The sequence below is a fragment of the Solanum dulcamara genome, chromosome 7 (assembly GCF_947179165.1).
Source record: "Solanum dulcamara chromosome 7, daSolDulc1.2, whole genome shotgun sequence".
NCBI lineage: Eukaryota > Viridiplantae > Streptophyta > Magnoliopsida > Solanales > Solanaceae > Solanum > Solanum dulcamara.
The window spans coordinates 3,257,154-3,267,220 of record NC_077243.1 but is presented as its reverse complement, the minus strand read 5'-3'; the positions used below and the strand labels follow the sequence as shown (position 1 = coordinate 3,267,220).

The following is a 10,067-nucleotide window of genomic DNA, read 5'->3' as shown; positions in this document are numbered from 1 at the left end:
CTCATTATGATTTTCTTTTATGGTCTTATGTCAAATCTCACCAGAGATTTTTATTTTTACCTCAAGAATCTTCCCAAATTTTATGGGATAATTACATTACATGATCATTCGGCAAAAAAATAATTACCAAAAAAATGGTCACTCGCTGTATAGGCATGTATAGTCAGTGTATATTTCATGTATAGTTAAGCAATATTCAATTTTTGAGTGTATCATAATGTATATTCAGTGTATAACTCATGTATAAGTAATGTAAATAAAACATGGCTATATTTGTTGTAAATTAATTAGTTTATTGTATATACTTGAAATTGTCCCAAATTTTATTTCGAAATTTTATCCATTATCTTCTTCAAAGTTGAATATGGTTCACGAAGCATCAGGCTTACCTGTAATATCTCATTTTCGCCATCGAGAGACTTTAATAACTGTAGCATGCCAAAAACGGAAAGTTGAGGTGGTTAGACCTTCATCCTGATATGCTTTCAGCATAGAAGCCTATGTTCCATTCAGATGTCAAAGGACCTCTTTTAAAAGTTTTATTTCTTTATATAGTCTAGCTAAGCTCCTCCCTGACAACAAAGTCGTTGTAGTATAGTGGTGAGTATTCCCGCCTGTCACGCGGGTGACCCGGGTTCGATCCCCGGCAACGGCGTATTTATTTTTTGCACGCACCGGCGATTCTGGATGATTTTTCGATTCATCAAGCGGAAACGGTTATGATAGAATTCTACGACCTACTATTACAACAAAGTTGTTGTAGTATAGTGGGGGTGACACACAACAACGGCGAATAGTTTTTTAATGCTCAAGGTGCATTCAGAATTTATACTTTCCTTTTAATATGTGATATTTGCTATGTTAGGGTATGAGACATTACAAAATGAGAATCGAACATTTACTAATTAGATGAAGGGAAATAAGTCGGTAATGCATCAAAACAGTATAATTAGGACATTTAATACTTCATAAAAGGTTTATCACTTAATTTTGGTCAATTAATATTATTTTTATTTTGATTTATCACTTAATGATAGTAATAAATATAAATTTTGGTGCACGCAATAAATTGTTATCAACAATAAGTTTCTTTTTTTTCTTTCTTTTTGGGGTAAAGAATAACTCGTCTTTTATGCGAGAATTTTTCGTTTTCCCCCACTGAACAGGTAATTCATTTCATAGAATATCCTTAAATTATTTGCATTAGTCAATAAACAAAGTAAGAGAGATGGGAATGGCAACTTGTTGGAATCTGGTTCTTCCAACAAACATATATGAAACAGTAAGTAAAAGAGATCAAAGTGAATTTTATTCGAATTGTCTTCTGACAAAATTGTTAGGCAATGTCATCAGGAAAGAAAAGAACTTGAGTGCGCGTGTACAGTTGTGAGCGTACTATAATATGTGTGATGAAAATTAGATGGGCTACAAGTAAGGGAAAAGAGATGAATTTAGAGCCTAATCGTAAGTAAAATCTTTTGTGTTACACGATTGAATTGTTACATACGTGGTTGAGAAAACGTTTTGATAAAAAAAAATGGAAAAGGAAATTGTACCAACTAATATGACTAATTGATAAACCACAAGCAGCCAAAGGATGGTAAGTCACTATTAGCTCTGTGAGCCAAAGAACATGAGCGCTGAAGAAGCGCAGTAGATTCTGATATGATGTCCCTCCTTTTGCACTTAATTTGAAAATCACTTGACTTATATACACGTATGGTGCAAATATATAATATTTACTCTACTACTAGTGGTGTATCAAGTTGTCTTCATTTTTTCTTTCAAGTGTTTAATTTCTCTTATAATTATTTATAGTAATTATCTTTTAAGTATCCGGACAATGTAAAAAACTTTAACTAAACTTCAAATTAATATGATTCACTTCACGAACAACTTTATTTTGTGATACATACAACCTATGCAATATGCGTATTGTGTGAGCCGTGAGGCTTGTTTTGGGTCCATCAATTTGTGGAGAAAAAAAAAAGCTTCACACAACTTGTATTTTTTATACACAGTTATTTTTTAATTTTCATTTCACGAGGAGAACCTATTGATGAAAATTGACAACACGCAGATAATGGATAGGAAAAAAGAAGAAAGAATGGACCTAGGATTAGCTAACAGTACATTTTTGGGGAACTACAAATATCATCCAAGCTTTGATTCTCATGCAAGGTGTCCTCATCAATGTCAGAATCGGAATCAAAAATTTCACTAAAAATATTTAAGATATAATATGTATATATAAAAAGTATTTTTGACCAGTTATATATGTACTATAATTTTCTCTATATTAAAATCTAATCCTTTTGATTGTTTAACTGGCCATCCGTCTTCGTCAATGTCCTAATCTTTGCCAACGAATATTGGGGGTACATGTCAAGTTGTGATTGAACATGGGCATATAAAGATAAAGCAGATTAAGACATCAAAATTAAAAGGCTACCGACTGAGTTCAGGTAATTTATAGTATCTGATCCCACTACTTAAAAGCATGTATGGCCTACTAATTCTTAAGTGACAATATCCACACATTGTCTCCTCCAATGGAGATTCTTCTTGTATTTATGCTATATTTTTATGATAATCTCAAGCATGTGAACTCCCTTCAGCCACCTTGCTTCAACTCTAATAACACCAATTTGCCAATTCATTAATGACTTAATTAGTGATTTTGTATTAAAAAAATCTTAGTCACTCAATCACTAGTGGCAGAATCTGGCCATCTGCCATGGTTAGTATTAGGGGCGAATTTATGTGTAAATTTTGGATCACAGAAATTCGTAGTCCTCCAATTAAATTCAATCTGTTACTTGTATAATTCTTAAAGAATATATTAAATATTAACGAAAGAAATCCATGCTCAAAGTGACCTGATGGTTCATTGGTCTGGGGGCAGAGGCGGATTCAGAATTAGAGACTTCGGGTGCCAAGTAGACTTATCGATTAGTGGGCAATGAAAATTTTTAAAAGTTTGAAAGAGGAGTTACAGTTTTGAAGAGAAAGAAAAAGAGGTAGAGAAAGAGGACAAAACTCTTGTTTATGTTTAGTCAAATAAAAGAAAAGTCAAAGAGTTAAATTAATTAGTTAAAAATAATTATTGATTAAACAATTAAAAAAAACATACCTGGGCTGCTGTAGTTTTTAAAAACAATTAAAAAAAAAAGGGTACCAGCGGGCGAAGACTTTTGGTGCATCTATGGTGTACATCTACAAGACGATAAAACTCTATATGATATGCCATTAGATTAGTTCTTTCAATTTCATCAGATGTGAAAGGATATCGCCGTTATCTGACATTACAGGTAGCGCGTCGTGCTATAATCGGATACTTACATCGTGCTATGAGCGGACAATTCCAAAGAAATGGTAAGATATGTGTAAGAGTTCTCGCAGATATCTCTATTATCAGGAAACCTCCAGATCGTAAGCAATGATTTATGATGCGCGGAGGGGCCCTAGCCTTAAGCCGGCTCCCCAATTTCTCCGAAGAAGGACGAACTAGTTACAGCTATCCACTATCTCCTTCGTCGTAGACTGAAAATGATGGGAATCCTATCGAGAAAGAAGAGGCATAAGCATCGCCTCTCGATCCAATCCATCTTCCCTGGCCTCCCCAATACACTCTTAATTTGAAAGAAACCTCCCGCCATAGAGAAGAATCGAAAGTCTGGGTCCCCTTCAAGTTTACACGTTGATCCCTCTATGATGGCATTTTTCTTCCTCTCCGACTTTACGATATTATACTTGCGCTTTTCTTTCCTGCATTCCTTCCTAAAGGCAGGACTGGGTTGGTTAAGTTTCTCCCTCTTTCCTCTGTACCGAGCTAAAATAAAGAATGATGAAACAAATCCCACGACTTAAGGCTTAAAGTTCCTCCCTTTTACCACTGGCATACCAAAGTACTTTTATTTTTTGGATGGCGCGTTATTTAATTATATATATATTCTATATGTATGCCTAATATACACAGAGATTTTGTTGAAGCTTGTGGGTGGCGTGGCACCCCCATGGGCCTTAATAGATCCACCCATGTCTGGGGGCTTGTTTCCAGCATGATGGTCTCTGGTTCGAACCTAGCCAATAGCATAGTTTGCCCATTATTTTTATTTTTTAAAAGAAAAGTCAGTGGACTCTAGTACAACATTAATTAGTAAATAATCAAATAAAAATATATTTCAATTAAACGTCTTCTCGTTTTCTCGCCAAGTTATTGTCACTACAAAATTTTGAGAAAACTACCAGATATACATACCCCTTACCTTTTCATTTAGTGTTGATGTATCCCTCGTTACAAAAGTGACTCACATATACCCCCTATTGTTACAAAAGTGGCTCATCGGTGGCCTCCTAAAGTTGGCACCAACTTTCACTTAGACACCTAAACCAAGAGATGTTCATTTTCGCCACCTTATGTAGGGTCCGTTGTGTCATGTTGGCATTTTTTACACAATTGGCACTTTACGTGTTTTGCACATATTTGAGGCATGTAGAACCTCTTTTTTAATCTGATATGGCATCACACTTGGCCTATAAAAGTAATATCTCTCCCATCTATGTATTTATACCATTTCTTCTTCAATTTTGCCCTAAATTACCATAGCCTTCTTTCTCTGATTTGGAAAAAAAAAATCAGTTCTCTCTTCTTTATTTTTCTCTCTTTCATGTCGAGCTTCTCCAATATTTCCATGTCGAGCTTCTCCAACTCTTTCATGGACTCTTTGGATGAATGTCGATATTATAAATGTGGTAATGAAGCACTATTAAAGATTTTTTGGACCCAACTAAATCCAGGTCGTAGATTTTTTACTTGTCAAATTTCAAAGGTAAAGTAATTCTTTATTTTTCTTAAAGTTAATTAAATAGTTAATTGTGGGCTTCTAATTTTTTTTTTCTGATTGTAGAAAATGGGTGACTTTGATTATTTTTATTGGTATGAAGATCGACACCCTCCTCAAGAAAATAAGGTGATCTGGGGTTTGTTGAAGAAAGTCAAGACTTTTGATGAAAAAATAAATCGAACAAGAAATATATTTATTATTAGTGTCATTGCTACTGGGTTGGCAATATTTGTAATATGGACATTGAAGTTTAATTGTTAGAATGTGTTGTGTTTTTCAAGTATAGGTGGTGGTCTATCATTAGGTATAGGTGGTGGTCTAGTATTATGTAACACCCCAATTTTTTTTGCCAAGATTCGAACTATTCTTCATGTGCGTGTAGGATCGAACTCGCTAACTTCTAGTTGTATATATGATTTAGGATCAATTATTAAGTATTTTAAGTGTATTAGATATGTTTTAGGGTCATAAGGGATCACTAACACCAAGTCGAGTGCAAAGAATTTCTATCGACTAAGTTTTCGTATAAGTTCGTATAAGGGTCAACTTCAAATGACTATATATCCTAGAATATATTGAGTTAGGTGGCCTATGACCTATAAAATTAAAGGTCTTTGAGTCTTCTTTTCAACTTTACCAAGATTGTATTTTTTGAAGTTCGAAGTAAAAAGTTATGTCCAGTCGACCGTAGAGGTGCGCGATAAGTCCGCGACGCAGACCTGTCGCAAACTTGTCCATTTTTTCTAGATTTTAATAAAGGCAAATTGGACCATTCCCTACTATATATATACGATCTTGAACGCATTTTTAGGGCTAAATTCTGCCCTCATATCAGTTTCTAAGGAGTTTTCTCTCCAAAAACATCCAAGAACATTGAGAGCAAGAATTCGAGAAGAGAAGAAGAGTTAGGATTCAAGTTATTCATGTAAGGCCATCAAATCCTTGATTTTTTCTTCAAGTCAGGTATGTAAGGCTAACCTAAAATATGGATTGAGTTCTTCCATATGCCTTATAGATGTGTTGGATGAAAATTGTGAAAGACTTGAACCTTCTATGAATGTTTTCTTAAATTTTTCCTAAACTCTAGAATATTTTTACATACTATTAATTGATTGATGATTTTCATGACTTGAATTCTTGAATAATTACTTTTCATATTTTATTTCATAAACCATAGCTACATATTGACTGTAAATGATTATGTATATGTATTGATTGGAATGAAAAAGAAGGAATTGGGATAGCTATGAATGTGAATTGCATCAATAGGAACAAAACCTTGGTGGAGCTAAAATGTCCTTTGTGTCTCTATAAATTTTAAATAGAATTAAATAAGGATTTTGGAGCAAGATGTTTGATGATGATGTAAATGATGTTTAGTTTTAAAAAGGTAAAATGATTGATGAAGAGGTAATGTTGATGATGATGTTTTGAGATGAAATGGATTGGAGTCTAATGTTACTACATGATATGATTTGCATAATTTGATTTGATTGGAGTTATATGAGGATCTTGAGTATAAATGATTGTTTGAGAAAGAGTTTTAAAAATGATTTGTGAACGTTTTTGAATAAATTGTTTATGCACAATTTTGAGTTTAAAGAATGATTATTTTCATCTTTTATTTAGAAAGAGTTTAAGCATGATTTGAGTATGAGAAGTCTCTTAATTATCATTTTGAGTATGAGTATTTTAAATATAAATGAGTTGAGCATTTTTACATTAAAATATCTATTTTGAGTTAAGTTGAGGAGTGAAAATTATGTTTTAAATATATTTAATATTTACTGCATGATTTAGTTGAAAGCGTGTATTAAATAAAAATATTAATGATTATTGACTTGGAGTCCTGATGAGTCATGAATGAGTCTTGAAAGGATTGTCTAATTGAATGAAGTGATGATTGAAATTGATTGAGTTTTGAAAGAAGGTCCAATGAGACCAGATTGATTAAGTTTTGAAAAGAGTTCAATGAGACTAAATGAGCTGATTTGAAACTAAGTTCAAAGAGACTAAATGAGTATTTTACTCACCTGATAGATATGAACATATTCAGTCTTGAGAGGAGTATTGAGAACCGAATTGGGTAAGAGTATAGTTCATACTCGAATCCCATGAACTACGTAGCCAATGTAGGAAGAGATTGGACCATTAAAGTCAGATGTTTCCCTATTTTATTGTCCTGAAATGATATGACTTGATTGATTGATGGATCTATGATTGGTTGATTCGTTCATACCCTGGCAAAGTATGGACGGACGTGGCAACAACATCATCTTGTTGTACATCACTGGCTCATAGGTGATGTTTGTCAGTTAGAGAAACTCTCAAATTGAGTGGATTGTGCATGATATGATTGGTTTGATTGTGATTGTAAATGATTGAGTCGAATTGTAAAAAATTGCTAAATTCTAATTTGCATATCTATTGAGTTTAGTCTTTTGACTTTATTGTTGAGTTGATTGTATATGATTGGATTGGATGGTATGTGATTAGATTGTATACGATTGGATTTGATTAGATTGGATATGATTGGATTGGATCGAATTGTAAATGATTGGATTGAATTGGATTGTACATAATTGGATTGGATTGGATGGTTATGTGATTGGATTGGATTGGATCGGATTGTATATGATTGGATTAGATCGAATTGTATATGATTGATCTCTGTCTAAACTGTGTTCTTACTTTAGACTTATGACACCTTTATTGAGTCTCTCTTATCTTTCTGACTTGAGATATTTGAACCGATATTATTCTTTCTTGACGCATGTTTCATTCTGTCATTTTACATATTCGTACATTCCGCGTACTGACGCAATTTGGCCTGTATCATTTCATGATGCAGAGACAGGTTTAAGAGATCATCAATAGGCGCACCGTTGAGGATCTGTTCACACTCAGCTTATTGGTGAATCCTCCCCTATATTCAGAGGATACCACTTATGTTATTCATGCGATGAGTTTAGTCTTTTCATTCTGATTTGAGGTAGCCATGAACCTGTCATTGGCACCAATTAGATAGTAATGATAGAAGCTTCATAGACTAGATAATGATAGGTCGATTGAGTATTTTATTTCCTTGAATTATTTTTGTCAAACTATTTAATGACATAGATTGGAATTCGATTTGTTGGCCCATGACCTTTCTTTCTTAAGTTAGATTGTTGATTGGGATTGTCTACCTATTTATCTCTTTATTTTAAGTCTTCAGCTGATTGAATGAATGAACAGATGTGCGATCAGGTCAAGTGGTTCACTTGGGAGATAATAATGATTTTTGAGTGTCAGCCACGTCTAGGGTACCCTCCCGTGGCGTGACATATTATTTTGATGTTGTTGTTGCTGTAAATTTGTCTATGTAATAAAATGAAATGAAACGAAACTTCATGTTTTGGATGAAATAAAACTTCATGTTGTTGTTGTTACTGTAAATTTCTAGTTAGGCCAACTTTGTATGTATTTTGATGTTATTGTTGTATACAATTCACAACTTTGTTGTCACTCAAAATATAAACAAAAATATTCTAAAAATATAGCAATACTCGTAACAATTTAATGCCAAAAACATTTAATAATATCACAAAATAACTCAAAAACATGCTCTACAATGAGCTCAAAGATAGCATTATGCTAAATACCAAGATCAGTAGATCAGTTTAACAAGGCTACAACCCTAAAAAGTGTTTAATTGTACTAGAATAAAGCAAAAATAACAATTGTATGGTTATTACATTACATAGCAAAAAATATTTGAAGTTGGTGTTGTTGTTACTTCTTCTTTTTGTTTGCCATTTACTGCAACTAGAAGGTAGTGACAACATCTCTGTTTTTTCATCTCAAGCCTCTAGGCTTAAAACCAAGGTTTATGCCTGTTGAACTTGCATCCTTAAAATTTGAACCTGTTGGTAGAATTCTTTAACTTGAAGTCCTGTCTGTTTTTACAGAAAAAGAGAAATCAAAATTAGTAAGTAACTACACTTATGAAGATTAGTATGTAACCAAAGGAGAAAACAATATACATTCAGTATTTGGGTTCCACTTGCACTTGTGAAGATGTCAAATCCAACATTACTTGTTCCATCATTTGTTGGCTTTTTTAGCCCCCCCCCCCTACAGAATCTTCTCCAGTTGCAAATTCTCCTTTTTTGTCCAATAATCTCTTTTCTCCTCAGAGGTAGTTGACTTGTTATTCTTCTTATAACAGGAATACTTGTATCCACATATGATGGTGGTTGGCTTGAGCCTGCAGATTTATTCACCCTCTTAACTTTACTTGTATCAGCACAAACTATTGTTGAAGAAGCATGATTGCTTGATGTTGTTGATGCAGGTTGGCTGAATGTTGTTGGTTCAGGTTGGCTGGATCTTTTTGGTTCAGGGTGGCTACTTCTTTGTGAGCTTTGATCAGTAAATTGTGAATTATGGCTAGCTGCTTCTGAACTTTAATCAGTAACTTGAATATTTAGGCACAAAATATATATTAATTAAAAATTCAACAAGTGATTAAAAAAGACATAAGTAAGTATAAATTATATTATCTTGCAATATCTCTTGTTATGACCTTATTGTTTACACATTAAAACAAGTCTGTTTCACCCCTTGTTGGGACATTTTTCCATACTTCTTTCTTATTTCATCTTTGCCCTTTCTTCTGTTTCTTGCACGTCTGGTAGGCATTGATTTAGGTTCAGGAGGTTCAATCCTTGGATTGTTAGTTTCAGGTCACATCTTCATATTTGAAATTGGTTGGATGAAATGACTATAAGCCTTTAAGAAGGTATCATTCTTATATCAATGCTTCATAAGAGGTTTAAGCTCTTGTGCTATATGGCACAAAGTAGAAATAATACGTTGGTATGGAGTGCCTCTCAGTTGCCAAGTTCTAAAACTACAAACTCTATCAGTCAAGTTGATTGTATGCCTATACTCCCCTTATCCAATCTCAAACCCAACACCAGTATTCCAAAATACCTTACATGTCCTAGACTTGTCCTTATTCTCCACTAAAATTAGTCTAGCCATAAATGAAATATCAGATATTCAGGTGTTGGCAAACTTAATCATGTCCACAGTTCTAGTCATTATCTTTCTCCTAATTTTCTCCAACATGGTTATTATAGATTTGTGTCTACATGATAAAATCCATGAGCTAAAAGTCTCACACATGTTATTTTCAACTACATCACATTTGAAATGCTCTTTAAAGAATGCCCT

General features: G+C 33.5%; 1 non-coding gene across 1 annotated transcript; it reads left to right on the top strand.

The window, feature by feature from the left end:
* Positions 1–583: 583 nt before the first annotated feature.
* On the top strand, positions 584–655 carry TRNAD-GUC (transfer RNA aspartic acid (anticodon GUC)). Its single transcript has one exon. It is a non-coding gene; the product is annotated as a tRNA-Asp (tRNA).
* The last annotated feature ends 9,412 nt before the right edge of the window (positions 656–10,067 follow it).